Here is a 15,815-nt window from a genome sequence, read left to right as displayed (position 1 = left end):
ACTTGTAGTGTCTGTTTTTGTTTCAGGGAGTCCTCTTAACTTCTCATCTTAATATTAACTATGGTCCAGGAGGGTGAGGGCTCCGAACCGGGGCTGTGTGGGAAGCTCAGGATGCCTCATCCACACCTGCCCTCCTCTGCAGATAAACACCCCTCACGGACTCCAAGGCCATCCATCTGGCACCTTTCAACAGCTTCCAAGTCTAAGAAAACAAACCCTTTAAAAAATGGGTTTTTTAAAAAAAAACAAGAAAGCCTAAAGGGTGCATTTTTTTGCTGGCTGCAACCGCTTTAACCAGAATAAACAGCATGGGGGAGTAAGAAAAGAGAATGAATGGGAGCAGAATCCAGTTCCACAGTTATATATCACACATATTACATACCTAGATTTACAATTTTATTAATTTTCTCATTTGTTCTTCAGAGAGTTAATTTTTAGGGGGAGAACTAGATATCTTTCGGATTACAAGAAGAGGCTTCTCATCCTGGAAGAGGCGATCAGACTTTCTGAAATCTGTCCTTTCCTCCCTCTTTGGCTCAGCACAAGCACACACACACACAAACAAAACAACAACAAAAAAGAAGCCCCCCTTTTGGCCTTCAGAGAAGAAATGTTCACAAACCCATGATTATTCTGCCTGGTGAATTTTAATTCTTCGCAACTTGGAATTTAAATTCTAAAGGTTAGTATGTGGTAAGAATACGGGCTTGGTAGATTTGACCCCTGTCTCTCTTGCTTACTGAGTGACGGTGGAAGAATTCATTAACCTCTTCAAGCTTCAGTTTCTGCATTTATAAAATGGAAATGAATACTTACCCCACCAGGTAATCGTTAAGGTTAAGGTAAATAACTTACATAAACCAACTATTAAGATTATGCCCAATGTATGATGAGATGTTCAGTAAGAGATATTTTCCTCCTTGTTTTTTGTGTGTTTGTTTTGTCTTTTGGGGGCCGAACCCACAGCACATGGAAGTCCCCAGGCTAGGGGTCGAATCTGAGCCACAGCAGCTGGCCTACGCCACAGCCACAGCAATGCCAGATCTGAGCCGCGTCTGCAACCTACACCACAGCTCACAGCAACGCCAGATCCTTAACCCACTGAGCGAGGCCAGGGATGGGAACCTGCATCCTCAAGGATACTAATCATGACAGGAACTCCTCCTTGTGTTCTTTTTTCAAGATGGTAATGAATTTAATCTTGGGCATATTATTGAGGAAATAAAAATGTCTGCAGTACCTGAATGAGTAAAGGTTAAATATGTAACTCCATGGTCCTGGTTTCAGATCATAGGAATTTATAAAGCAGTATCTATAAAGTAGAACATGTGCTGGTTTATAATCTATGAGCACTTCTAATGTTCTAGTTCTTCCAACGATAAAACTCTTCTGGTCACTGTGTATAACAGTAATTCAAAAAGATAATGCCACTGTCAAAGGAATACAAAGGTATTTTCCAAACCTCTCTGATAATGAGATCCACATGGGTTGCTTTCTGACCGTACGGATTCTCACATGCCTTCCCTAGAAATTCTAATTCAATTGGTCTGGGGTGGGCCCAGGAATCTGTATGTTTAGCAAAAGCCCCAAGTGATTCCTATTTTAGGCAAGTTTAGGAAACACTGATTAATTGCTTGGGACTGGGGTAATGACTCAGCTGCAATTAAGCAATAAGGCCTCTACTGAAGGAACAATGCCAAGTTATTTTAAAGCAATTGAATAATTATATACACTACTCTAAAAATTGAAATAGTGTTATTCAATCAGAGGGATTGTTTCTTTTAAAATACATTTACACAATTTTTTACTTTTTTAAAATTTTATTTTATTTTATTTATTTTTTTTTGTCTTTTGTTGTTGTTGTTGTTGTTGCTATTTCTTGGGCCGCTCCCACGGCATATGGAGGTTCCCAGGCTAGGGGTCCAATCGGAGCTGTAGCCACCGGCCTACGCCAGAGCCACAGCAACGCGGGATCCGAGCCGCGTCTGCAACCTACACCACAGCTCACGGCAACGCCGGATCGTTAACCCACTGAGCAAGGGCAGGGACCGAACCCGCAACCTCATGGTTCCTAGTCGGATTCGTTAACCACTGCGCCACGACGGGAACTCCTCCTATTTTATTTTTAAAATTATTTCCTCAATACAAATTTTTTTCTACTGTACAGGATGGTGACCCAGTTACACATATATGTACACATTCTATTTTCCCACATTATCATGCTCCATCACAAGTGACTAGACATAGTTCCCAGGGCTACACAGCAGGATCTCATTGCTAATTTTTTTTTACTTTTAAAAAATAAAAAGTTCATCATATTTGAATTTTTTTTCAGGTTTTGGAGGGAAAGAAAACATCCTTTGTTCTATGGTATATTCCATTGCATGACTGATGCAGGGGTAGATGTCAGGCATCCGATTTTGAGGTGGAATTTTGGTTATGCAGATTTCTTCCTGCCCCCAACTCATATTTATATGCAAAAATAGACTGAGTACATGCCAAACATTACATGATGCATAGAAGACATAAAATTGTCCAGAGCTACTGAATGCTACTTACACCGTTTGACTTTACCAAATTAATTTAAAAAACAAATGTTTATGGCATTTTATTATTTTAGTTGCAATCATTTTCCATACACAGTTAAGATCAAAGACAAGTCCGCTGATGGAAGGAAAGGGGAGAGGGCTGGGCAGCTAATTAGGAGAACTAAAAGATCTCCCTCAAAGGATCAAGCCCTTTGCCTGCTCTGTAATCACTAGTTACGAACACCTGCAGAGCTCAACGCCCTCAAGAGAACTGAACCCTGCTAACCTTGTCCAACTGTTCTAGAAAAGTGCTTACAACAGGGGCCAGACAGGCCTGTCTCACATCCAATTCTCATTGCCTGGTTGCTTTGTTTTGTCAATTTTAGGGAATGGGATGTGTTGGTTTAAATTCTTAAAGAAACAACCCCAAATACTGAATTGAAATCTATGAAAAGAAGCAAACCCCCAAAGCAATAAATATGTATTTCTTAAATCTGTATTGAACTGATAATGATTAAAAATTTGAGTTCAAAATATTAAAAATGCAATGAGGTTGTGGAGAATGCATAGCCCAGACAGAGGCAGTGGACATCTTTTTTTTTTTTTGCTCCTTCAACACTGCTTTATCTTGGAAGAGCACCCCCTTCTTCTAGGAACTGTTCTTCCTTCCACTCCATCTGGCTGTTAACAAAGAAGCTGCCATAGTTCTTTAGGCCTGTTGGACATAGTTGACCTGTTACAGGGTAGGAGTCTAACTCCCCCAGGCTTGGCAATAATCCTTCCCCCTCCCCTCTGCTTTTTGACTTGGACTAAAGTATCAGGTTACATTTTCTCCAAGTGGCTGAAGCTATACACTATAAAGTTTAGATGTGTGTGGTGACAGGAGTTCCCTGGTGGTTCAGTGGTTAAGGATTCAGTGTTGCCACTACTATGGCAATGGTTCGATCCCTGGCCTGAGAAATTCCACATGCTGTGGGTGCAGCCAAGCACCGCCCCCGCCCCCCCAAAAAAGGTGCCTGGTGACAATCGTGACTGATAAGCAGAGAGAAAAGAAGCAGATGAAAAATGAGTTTCAGAGGAGTTCCCGTCGTGGCTCAGCAGTAACAAACCCAACAAGTATCCATGAGGCCCTGCTCAGTGGGTTAAGGATCCAGCGTTGCCATGAGTGTGTAGGTCGCAGACAAGGCTCGGATCCTGCGCTGCTGTGGCTGTGGTGTGGGTCAGCAGCTACAGCCCCTATTCAATCTCTAGCCTGGGAACTTCCATATGCCATAAGTATGGCCCTAGAAAGGCAAAAAAAAAAAAAAAAAAGGAAGAAAGAAAACAAAAAGAAAAATGAGTTGCAGAGATGCAAGATGGAAAGAAAAATTTTCCTGGAAATCGTGCTCATGCAATAACAAGGCAGTTGGTAAGTGGACACAATTTTAAAAATTCTCTGTTTCCTTATCTGTAGAATAAGGGCAGTAGTAGTTTTTACTTCAAGTAGTTTTGGTGAGGAACAATTTGATAATTCATATAAATCACTGAATACTGGACCCAGCACAGGGAGAGATGTCGTTTATATCCATAAACACCAGGCACTAAGCACCCCCAGGCATGGGGTTAAGAAACGATAAGTGTCAGGAGTAGGTCCCACATTCAAAGGACATGATGATGAGATCTCTGGCACTGCTCATTAGAAAAATATTCCTGAATTAAATTGGCAGCTGACTAAAATTTTAACAAAAGTGCCCCCAAAGCTCCAAGCATGGCAAAAAGTGGCCTATTATTGCTCAGGCCCCAAGGGAAACCCAGAAAAGGGTTAATGACGATAATAATAATAAATCATTTCCCTGAATGCTAACCGTGGACAAAGCAGGAAGCTAAGTGGTTTACATCTAATATCTTAAATACTTACTACCACTAGATGAGTTAGGTTTCATTCTTATTTCTGTCTTACAGATGAGGATACTGATGCATAATATTGAACTATGCCTTCAAGAAGATTGGTCATCAAGAGTGTGGTGTTCCAGTGCCTTGAGGGTGACTGGTCAAGTGCATTTAAAAGATGTGGTTATTTCTCACTTTTTGCTGTCTCCTCTGCCCATCAGCTTGCCTTGGTTACTGGTCAGTAGCTAAGTCAGTGAAATGGCTATTCTGTCGCTAATGGGGGTTAAACTCAGGCTGGAGAACCATACGTATTTCACTTTCCCAGGAGACTTTCCTTCTTGCTCTCTGAATGTGGGCATGCCCCCTGGTTCCATTTCAGCCCCTCACTTTCCTCTGGGCACCACTGACCTGCTTCTGCTTGCAAGCCTCACCCTGGAGCTGTTTTCTTTCCCAATGGGAAGCCTGTAAAGAACTTTTGGATAAAACTGAATTACCACCCAAATTATTTCTTTATTTCTAGTCTTTTTTTTTTTAAGTCTGTAATTTTTTTTTGGTCTTTTTAGGGCCGCACCCGCAGCATATGGAAGTTCTCAGACTAGGGCTGTAATCAGAGCTACAGCTGCCAGCCTACACCACAGCCATAGCAACGCCAGATCCAAGCTGCATCTGTGATACTACACCACAGCTCATGGAAATGCCAGATCCTTAACCCACTGATCAAGGCCAGGGACTGAATCTGCAACCTCATGGTTCCTAGCTGGATTCGTTTCCAGTGCACCATGACGGGAACTCCCAACGTGAACTATTAAAGTCTGTAATTCTTAACTGCCCTTGGTTCTTGTGACCTGCTTAGTCTCAATTATCACTTTGCACTGACTTGTGGGATAATTATATGTTCTAATCAGGACTCTTTATTTGTCTAGCTCTAATTACCCATGATCACAGCTTTCTAGACAATGTCAGGTCCATCTGCCTCCTAAACCAGCATATTCTGATTTCCTGCCTCTGCCTTGACACACTTCATCCCGATCTGTCATATTGTATCCTTGAACTCCTAATATATACATATATATACATATACATATATATATATATATATATTTTTTTTTTTTTTTTTCCAACTAGCTTATAGGTCCTAGCTGGAGAATAATGTGCTTCACAGTGTGATTCTCAACCCATCTGCACTTGAGTCATCTGGAATGATTGATGGAAATAAGGATTTTTAGTCCCATCATCATGAATCAGAATTTCTATGGTAAGCCAAGAAGTATGCGCTTTAACAGGCTACCCAGGTTCTTATGCATACAGAGCTTGAGACCCATTGCATAGGAGGAGCAATGAATCCCAAGTACAATCATATGTTTTTTGTTAATACTCCAGGCACTACTAGTTCTCTGCTTAGCACATGGAAGATTCCCACTAATTGCTTATTGGATTAAGGAATGAATAAATCTAACTTTAGAAGGAAATCCAGTCATGGGAAATCTTCCCTACTCTAAGGAAATATTTGCAATTTTCACTAAATGTGCCCATAATACCAATTTCAATTAATTTAATCCTCATTCCTTCACAAGTTAAACTGCTTAAATCTCCTTCGGATTTTCCTTCTTCCTAAAATAATGTAGTTTTAATTTACTTTGGTTGTGATGAAATATCATATCAAATTTATTCCCAAACTCTCAAGGTGTTCTTTAATTCAGTTTAGACCTCCTCCTGGGTAGTTTCCTCCAGTAAAAACTGGAAAAAATACTGAAATGATTTTATAAGCTAGGTAAACATTGTTATAGAGACCACTAATATTCTAACATATCATTAATTCAACAAATATTTACTGTACTTAAACATTCAGATTATCACAAGCAGTACAAGAAACCTGTGATTTTCTGTTGCTCCCTGGGAATATTAATATTTTGACCTGTATTCAATTAGGTTTGGAAGCCTTTTTTCTTTTGCTCCCTAGCTGCAGCCTGTTTAAGGCTGAGTGACTCTAGGTAGATGCCTTGGATGGCTGACTTTAAGAGACCTCTAATTCATAGAGCTTCTATCAGCATAACTCATTAACACCCCAGCTTCCATTCTATGCCTTTCTAGTAGAGGTTGCCTTGATCTCTTTGCTAACCTTACTTTGGTTCTGAACATATGAAATGAATAACGGAGCAAAGGTGATGTAACTAATCTCTAAATATGCTACAGCTTTTAATCTTTACAATGATCTTGTGAGGAAGACAATTCCTTCTCATATTATAGAAGAGATACTTGAGGCTAATAATGATTATATAATTAGACTAAGTCATATAGCAGAAAAAGGTGCAGAGCCAGGACTCAATTTCCCATTTCTTTCCTCGGCTCATCTACTTTCTACTACCATGTTGCTTCCTCACTTTACTTTGCCACTTCTTTTTTTTTTTTTTTTTTTTTTTTTTGTCTTAGGGCCGCACCCATGGCATGTGGAGGTTCCCAGGCTAGGGGTCAAGTTGGAGCTGTAGCCACTGGCCTATACCACAGCCATAGCAACTAGGGATCCGAGCCGCATCTGTGACCTACACCACAGCTCATGGCAACGCCAGATTCTTAACCCACTGAGCGAGGCCAGGGATTGAACCCTCGTCCTCATGGATACTACTTGGGTTCGTTACCGCTGAGCCACGACAAGAACTCCTACTTTGCCATTTCTTGAATAGCTTTTTGCCCTCTTCCTGAGACATGGGTCTTGCCGTTGGCCATATGTTCATCTACCTACTCTGAAGTGGTATCACCCAGGAGTTCCCTAGCAATGAGATGCTCTGTCGATTCCCTGTCACTCAGTCCTCCGTCAGCTTTCCCTTCGAGCCAGTCTTTCCTAAGCTTAGGTACCAAAGCAGCATTTGCAGAATCAAAGCAATAATGTCATCTTCTTTGATGACTTCTATGTGTCTTATTATGGATATGACATGAGATTAATTGAAAGTAGGCTTGACTGCATATAGCATAACACCAACTGTAGTGACTAAACATAAAGTAGTATATTTTTCTCATATAACAAGATGCTGTAATGATTTCAGAGATAATGTCTTTGCAAGTCTACTGGCCTTTCCCTCCCTTATGATGGCAAGGTAGCAGTGGTATATCCAGCTTTCACATCTGCATTCAAAACCAAATAAAAGAGAGAAGAGTGGTGTTATATTCCTCCTTATTTACCATAAAAGTGAAATCTCTCTTAGAACACTTTCCCCTACACGCACTCAGAAGACTTCACCCAAGGCCATGCAGAACAAGGTCACAAGCCCCCAACTCCACCCCCAACCCCAACAGCTGTTAAAAAGCAGAAAAGCACTTGAAAATCAATTAAAGTAATCTAAAAAATTAGCTGGCTAAAGAACAATCACGATGTGATCATATCAATAGATATATAAAAAGCATTTGACAAAACCCAACACTCATTCGTGATAAAAACTTACCAAAAATTAGGAATAGAGGAAAACTTCTTCAAGTGGATAAAGACCATCACCTACAAACAAACAAACAAAACAGCAACAACAAAAAATCCTACATGCTGAGTCCTAGCTAATGAAATAGGACAAAAAAAAAAAAAAAAAAGAAGAAAAGAAAAGAAAGGAAGGAAGGAATAAAGAAAGAAAATTCATACAGTTTAGAAAGGAAGAAATAAAACTGTCTGAAGATGACATGATTATTTTGGAAGAAAATCGGAAAAAAAATCAACCGAAACTCCTAGAACTAATAAGGGATTATAGTATGATTTGGGGATCATAGGCTAATATACAAGTCAATTGCTTTCCTATATACTAACAGTGAACAAGTGGAATTTGAAATTTAAAAATAAATAGCATTTACATGTGCATCCTCAATGAAACATTTAGTATAAATAATGAAATATTGAGGTAAAATCTATCAAAATATGTACAAGATCTATATAAGGAAAACTACAAAACTCTGATGGATAAACTCAAAGAACTAAATAAATGGAGAGATAGTCCATGTTCATGAATAGGAAGACTTGGTATTGTCAAGATGTCAGTTCTTCCCAACTTGATCTATGGATCCGATGCAATCTCAGTCAAAATCCCAGAAAGTTGTTGTGGATACCAACAAACTGATTCTAAATTTTACATGGAGAGGCAAAAGGTCCAGAGTAGCCACCATGATAATAGAGAAGAACAAAGCTGGAACACTGACAGTACCCAACTTCAAGATTTACTATAAACCTACAATGATCAAGACAGTGAGGTAATGGTGAAGGAGTAGACAACGAGACTAATAAAACGAACGAACGAGAGCCCAGAAATACATCCACAGAAATATGTTCAACTGATTTTTGACAATAATGCAAAGGCAACACAATGAAACAAAAATAATCTTTTCAAGAAATGATGCTGGAATAACTGGACATCTTCATGCAAAAAAAAAAGAGATGATTTTAGATACAGACTAAACTCTTCACAAAAATTAACACTAAGTAAGTTATAGACTTAAATGTAAAATGCAAAAGTATAAAGTCCCTAGAAGATAACATAGGGAAAAACCTAGATGATCTTGAGTATGGTGATGGCTTTTTAGCTACAACACCAAAGGCATAATCTGTGAAAGAAATAATTGATAAGCTGGACTTAAATGAATCAAAAACTTCTGCTCCGGGAGTTCCCGTCCTGGCACAGTGGTTAACTAATCCGACTAGGAACCATGAGGTTGTGGGTTCGATCCCTGGCCTTGCTTAGTATAAGGGTTAAGGATCCAGCATTGCCGTGAGCTGTGGTGTGGGTCGCAGACATAGCTCGGATCTGGCGTTGCTGTGGCTCTGGCATAGGCCAATGGCTACAGCTCTGATTGGACCCCTTAGCCTGGGAACCTCCATATGCCATGGGAGTGGCCCTAGAAAAGACAAACAAACAAACAAACAAAAAAACTTCTGCTCTGTATAAGACACTGTCAAGAGAATGACAGGACAGTCCACAGATTGGGAGAAAATACTTGCAAAAGACACATCTGATAAAGGGTTATAATCCAAAATTTACAAAGAACCCTTAAAACTCAACAATAAGAAAATAACTACCTGATTAAAAAATGGGGAAAAGATCCTAACAGACACCTCGCCAAAGAAGTTATACTTGGCCAGAGAGCTTATAAAAAGATGTTTGGTATCACATCATTAGAGAATTACAGATTAAAACAACGAGATACTACTATATACCTATTAGAATGGCCAAAACCCAAAACACTGACAACAGCAAATGCTGGCAAGGATGTGGAGCAAGAGGAACTCTCATTCATTTCTGGTGGGAATGCAAAACGGTCCAGCCACTTTGGAAGACAGTTTGGGAATGTCTTACAAAACATACTCTTACCATGCGGTCCAGCAATCACACTCCTTGGTATTTACCCAAATGAACTGAAGGATTATATCCACACAAAAACCTAAGAAAGTGAAATCTTTCCCAAACACATCCCCCTACACACACTCAGCAGACTGGGTATATATATATATATATATATATATATATATATATATATATATATATACCCAGTCTTTTTTTAGGGCCGCACCCACAGCATATGGAGGCTTCCAGGCTAGGGATCAAATCAGAACTGTAGCTGCTGGCCTACACCACAACCATGGCAATGGCAGCTCTGAGCTGAGTCTGGGACCTGCACCACAGCTCATGGCAATGCTGGATCCTTAACCCACTGAGCAAGGCCAGGGATCGAACCTGTGTCCTTATGGATACTAGTCGGATTCATTTCTGCTGAGCCACGACGGGAACTCCAGGGTTTATATGTTTATAGCAGCTTTATTCATAATTGCCAAAATTCAGTTGCAACCAAGATGTCCTTTGATAAGTGAATGCATACATCCAGGCAATAGAATATTATTCACCAATCAAAAGAAATGAGCTATCAATCGATGAAAAGACATGGAGGAAATTTAAATACATATTACTAGGTGAAATAAGCCTATCAGAAAAGGTTACATACCATATGATTCTAAGAATATGGCAACCTGGAAGAGACAAAACTGTGGAGACAGTAAAAAGATCAGTGGGTGCCAGGGATCGGAATGGGGTTAGCGGGCAGAGAGATAAATAGGCAGAGCACAGAGGATTTTTAGAGCAGTGAAACTACTCTGTGTGATAATACACTGCTGAATACATGTCATGTATTTGTCAAGACTCATAGAATGTACCACACCAAGCATGAATCCTAAGATTTTGGGGTGATGATATATCAGTTAGGTTCATCAGTTGTAACAAATGGTCCAGGATGTCAGTAGCTGGGGAGGCTGTGGGCATGAGAGGCAGGGGGGTATACATCAAGTCTCTGTATCTTCTGTTCTATACCCTGCTGTGAACATAAAACTGTCTTTAAAAACAAAGCGTTTTTTTAAAAGGCAGAGAAAGGAGGAAACAGGATTGGCATTATTGACGTAAACGAATCATTATCATTTGCCTGGGACTGGGAACACAGATACCCTGAACTAAACTGAAGTTTTGTTAGCAAGGTATTTCCCAATGAAGATGAATTTTCTGGATATAAAGATGATTCCTCACAATGTTGTTGTAGTCCCTGTTTTGTTTACTGGATGTGTGTTATGGAGCTAGCAGTGTTTACTATGCAGGTGCTCCTCCATGATTTCCAGTCTTGCTTGGTCCTGAAAGGCCAGCTGAGGGGCTCCAGCCTGTCCCCCTGCCACCTGCTGACAGCCTCTTCCTCTGCTTCCCTCTTGAGAGTAAAGGGTTCTTGTTTACAAAATGGACAAAAATGGTTCCAGGTGCAGCCTGTGGTTGTGAGACCACAGCCATGGGCCAGTGTTGTGGGTCAGGAAATTCAATAGAAGACTTTGTCCTTAATAGCACTGGGACATAAAACCTGTTTTTGTCTTTGTTTAAATGAAATCTTATGAGGAAGTGTAAACAGATGAATCAGATATCATCAGAGCTACTTGCCTGAATCTAGATCGTGGGCTGGAGTAGCTTCCCCAAACTCTTCTAGAACAGTTAAAACCCCTGGCCGGAGCCAAAGGCCTGACAGAGCTGACGTTCAAATGCACTCCCATGGCCTAAGAGCGCTAAAAAAGATATTATCTCTGCCCTCTAAGAGTTAAAGAATGGCCAGTGATGTCATTGGCATAGATTTAGAGGTGATTATATTAAAACGTTCATGTGTGTGAATTATGTTCAGCTGAAGTCAGAACTTCTAAAATCCTTTAAAAGGAAAGAACTGTTACACATTAATTAATTAGAGTTTATGTTTACGCCTTATTATAACAAAGCCAGGCTGCTTGTCTAAACCACAGACTTTTAAGTTTATTACAGCAATCAGAGTAATGTGTTGGAATTTCATGTGTGTATGTGTGCATGAATAATGCACGTCTTGACGTTCCTGAGCAGAGTCCTCTTTTAGGTAGTGTTTTCACAGAATGGCAGTTTTCACAATAGCACAGTGTTATCTCTTCAACAAAGAATCCCAAACAGAACTCTAATCCACGGCAGACCTAATATCCCTTCTTTATTTGATATTAGCCTAAGTTCAGGCTTTAACCTCTAAGTTTTAATTATGTTTAAACCAATATGTAAACCGATACTGTCACCCTCCTATCCACAGCAGATAATGGACCATGACAAACTAAATTAGAGTATTATGCTCTCTCCCCGTGTCCCACTTTGGTTTTCCACTTCCCTAGTTTCTTCATTTCCTCATGCCTTAAAAAGATCCAAATGGAATAAAAGCTATTTAAGAAATATCTTCTTTGGTGGTATTTCTTAATTATGATTTGGGGGGGGATATAAATATGCTTTTTCACAATGGTACTGTAATTATTTGTATTCATTATTTGTAACAAGACTGCATTTCTTTTTTTTTTTTTTTTTTTTTTTTTTTTGGTCTTTTTGCTATTTCTTTGGGCCGCTTCTGCGGCATGTGTAGGTTCCCAGGCTAGGGGTCTAATCAGAGCTGTAGCCACCGGCCTACGCCAGAGCCACAGCAACGCGGGACCCGAGCCGCGTCTGCAACCTACACCACAGCTCACGGCAACGCCGGATTGTTAACCCACTGAACAAGGGCAGGGACCGAACCCTCAACCTCATGGTTCCTAGTCGGATTCGTTAACCACTGCGCCACGACGGGAACTCCAAGACTGCATTTCTTAAAAAAAAGAGAAAGATTATATATGTGCAGCTGTCAGAGGAGTCCTTTGCAGTGTGAGTTATTATTATTATTATTTTTTTTTTTCACCTACAGCATATGGAGGTTCCCAGGCTAGGGGTCAAATCAGAGCTGTAGCCTCCGGCCTACACCAGAAGCACAGCAATGCCAGATCTGAGCCACATTTGCGACCTACACCGCAGCTCACGGCAATGCCGGATTCTTAACCCACTGAGCAAGGCCAGGGATCGAACACACTACCTTATGGTTCCTAGTTGGATTTGTGAGTTAATTTGTTCATTTATCCCACAACCATTGATTGAGGGCCTATTGTGTCCCGGGCACTCTGGGAGCTGAACCCTTATTCTTATAAGTTCACAAAGAAGGAGAAGAAATAAACCTGTAAAGTACTGTGACATGGTTAATACAGTCTGCAAACCCTGATGAGGGACGAGTATGTCCCCACAGGACATGCTATTTAAACTGAATTGTAAAGGCTGCTTAGCAGAGGCTACCCCCTGGTTGGGACTTAGGACTAGAGATATATTTCCCAAGTGGTAGGAGAGCCCCTGTGAATTTCAGTTCTGTTGGGAACCTGAGATGCCAAACCTATTAGAGAAACATGAACTCAGAATGGGGCAAAGGTGGTGACTTCACATGACTATTCAATTATCTTAAAAAAAGAAAAGATCATGTCCTCTACTAACTCATTCAAAAAATGTTTACTGAGTTCTATGTTTACAGTGCTGTAATATTTGCTGGAAATATAGCATCGAACAAAACAGACATAAATCCTCACTCTGGTGAACTTACATGGAGGAAGAAAATAATATTAAAGACTTGGGAAAATGTCATGTGAAGAAAACTTGTTATGGAATAGCATGTCTGGTATAATCTTAAATATATATATATAAAGACTTAAAGCTTATTTTATCAGTTAGCTTTTGCTGCATAACAGACTATAAAACAGTGTTTTGTTGCACACAGCAACTATTTATTTAGCTGAGGATTCCATGGGTTTGAGCTCTGGCCTGGGCTTAGCTGGTGGTTCTTCTGCTGGTCTTGACTCGATTCACCAACATGCCTGTGAGCGAATCAGCTGGGCAGCTCTGCTTCTGGGGATTTGTTAAGTGTTGTCTTGATATGACAGGGGCATATAGGCACGCATCTCGTCATTCAGAAGGCTAGCATAGTCCTGTTTACAAGGTGGCAGTATGTTCCAAGGACAGTAAGAGAAACCAAGCACAGCCATAAGCATTTTTCTAGTCTCTGCTTGTGACCCATTGGCTACTGTCCCATTGGTCAAGCCCAGAGTTATTGGTCAGAGAGGCATACCCAAGGGCGTGGTTACAGGAAGGTCTAGACAAATGTGGAGTCCCTGTCGCAACAATTTACTACAGATAAACGCCAAACAGTTGAGGGTGGTTGTCTGGGTAGTGGGATTATAGTTTGTGTTTTTTTCTCTACCTCTTTAATTTTTCTAATTTCTTTTGGTAATCACATAGTACTTTTGTAATAAGAAATTGGACAGTCAATAGGAAGAGGCCTGAAACCCAGTGGTATGGCCTAGGGTAGAGAGGAGGGGTCAGGAGAAGGAACTCAGGGGCCTATTATCAGACCCTGAGGATGCTAGTGGACCTGCAACTCAGAGCACAGTGAAGGTGGTCAGTGGTTAGCACTAGAGCACAATATTCTGGTTCCTAGAAGTACATCATACTGCGCTAAGCTTGGATGAACTGGAGAAGAGGGGCCTTAGCGACTTGCTTCTTGGCTCATAAAGAAATGAGGTTATATACAGTCTCCATGTATAAGAAATTAGAAGATCCAGTTTGGGGTGTAGGAGCAAGCCCAGGCAGGAGGAATAATGATGAGGAAGCTCGCTTAAGCACATCTGAACCTCCTATTGGAATGAAATGAACTAGAGAAAGAAATTCTAAGTCTTTTTGATAATCCTAGGATTTGATCTTAGAATATTATAGGCTGGTAGAAACGCAATCATCATTATACTCAAACTCTTCATTCCATCAGAGTTCAGGGGAGCGGAAGCAAGGTCACGGATATCTTATGGCAGAGGTAGAATTAGAGCCCAAGTCTCCTGAGAGCAAGTCTGGGGTTTTCCCCTTGCCACACTGCTACTGGGAGGGCAACTGGTCCATTTGTGAATGAGGGAAGGTTGGCTGCTCTCTCTTTCCTCCCCCCTCCCTTCCTCTCTCTCTCTCTCCTTCTCCACCTCCACCCCCACCCACCTCCTACCCCACCCCTTGTTCTTACACAAACACACACAGACCTTGGGTATTAACATGATTCAAGAGTTTCCATTAACGATAGCCACCATTTCTCTTGCTGTGCCCTTAAACCTATACCTGGAGCTTACGAACTAAAATACACTAAGCAAGAAATTTTTAAAAGGCTTACAGTTAATGAGCACTTGAAAAATATAGGCTGATTTCCCAAGTCAACACTGGTCTCGGCCGTGGGATTTAGCCAGGAGGTTAATTATCTGCTGCATCAGTGGAACTTTCTTGGCTTTGCTTGACTTGAGCCTATTAGTATATCCAAGGATGTTACCTTGAAAGGAGCATAAAAGAGAATAAAAGTTACCTTTGGTGCAGTGGATGTGTTATTATTTGTTAAGTCCAATAATGTTCCTTATTATGATGGTTAAAACCAAATATTTTGTCATTAAAGGAATATACACAATGGCTTCACAAACACAGCATCCACCAAAACACATCTAAGCCAAGGGTGTGAGGTGGAAGGAACAAGAAAAGGAGGGAGAGAGCCAAGAGCTACCAAGTAGGTCACTATATCTGCATGATCCACCTAAGTTTCTGGTAGGTAATGAATCTTTGCTAAGTGGGCATCTATTTCAAAATAAGGCATTTGGGAGTTCCCGTCGTGGCGCAGTGGTTAATGAATCCGACTAGGAACCATGAGGTTGCGGGTTCAGTCCCTGCCCTTGCTCAGTGGGTTAAGGATCCGGCGTTGCCGTGAGCTGTGGTGTAGGTTGCAGACGCGGCTCGGATCCCGCGTTGCTGTGGCTCTGGCGTAGGCCGGTGGCTACAGCTCCGATTCGACCCCTAGCTTGGGAACCTCCATATGCCGCAGGAGCGGCCCAAGAAATAGCAGCAACAACAACAACAAAAAAAAAAAAAAAAAAAAAAAAAAAAAATAAGGCATTTGGCTGAAATATGTTTGGTTCTCAATTCGATGTTGCAGGAGGTTTCAGAATCGCTAACTGACCCTCTGTTTTTTACATAGTTTAGGCTTGAAAACAGGTGAGGC

General features: G+C 40.8%; 1 protein-coding gene and 1 long non-coding RNA gene across 4 annotated transcripts in view; one reads left to right on the top strand and one right to left on the bottom strand.

Annotated features, from left to right (window-relative positions):
• Nucleotides 1–423: 423 nt before the first annotated feature.
• LOC110257062 (uncharacterized) lies at nt 424–7,987 on the top strand. The gene is made up of 3 exons (XR_002339235.2): nt 424–682; nt 4,470–4,634; nt 5,523–7,987. It is a non-coding gene; the product is annotated as an uncharacterized LOC110257062 (long non-coding RNA).
• Nucleotides 7,988–13,502: 5,515 nt separating this feature from the next.
• The window catches only part of LOC146395915 (uncharacterized), a 111,705-nt gene continuing 109,392 nt past the window's right edge, over nt 13,503–15,815 (bottom strand). For 2 of the 3 annotated variants that reach the window (XR_014829022.1, XR_014829024.1), the window contains one exon: nt 14,946–15,098. The gene's annotated coding sequence lies outside the window, so the exon portion shown is untranslated. Of the gene's footprint in view, nt 13,726–14,945; nt 15,099–15,815 lie in introns of those variants that run through there. The other variant, XR_014829023.1, reaches the window with a different exon arrangement.

This window comes from Sus scrofa, chromosome 15, assembly GCF_054392235.1.
Source record: "Sus scrofa isolate SSC_HxYL_T2T_F1_AM1 chromosome 15, Sscrofa_HxYL_maternal_Yorkshire_Landrace_v2.0, whole genome shotgun sequence".
Taxonomy (NCBI): Eukaryota; Metazoa; Chordata; class Mammalia; order Artiodactyla; family Suidae; genus Sus; species Sus scrofa.
The sequence above is the reverse complement of the archived record's forward strand: the minus strand, read 5'-3'. Positions and strand labels throughout refer to the sequence as shown.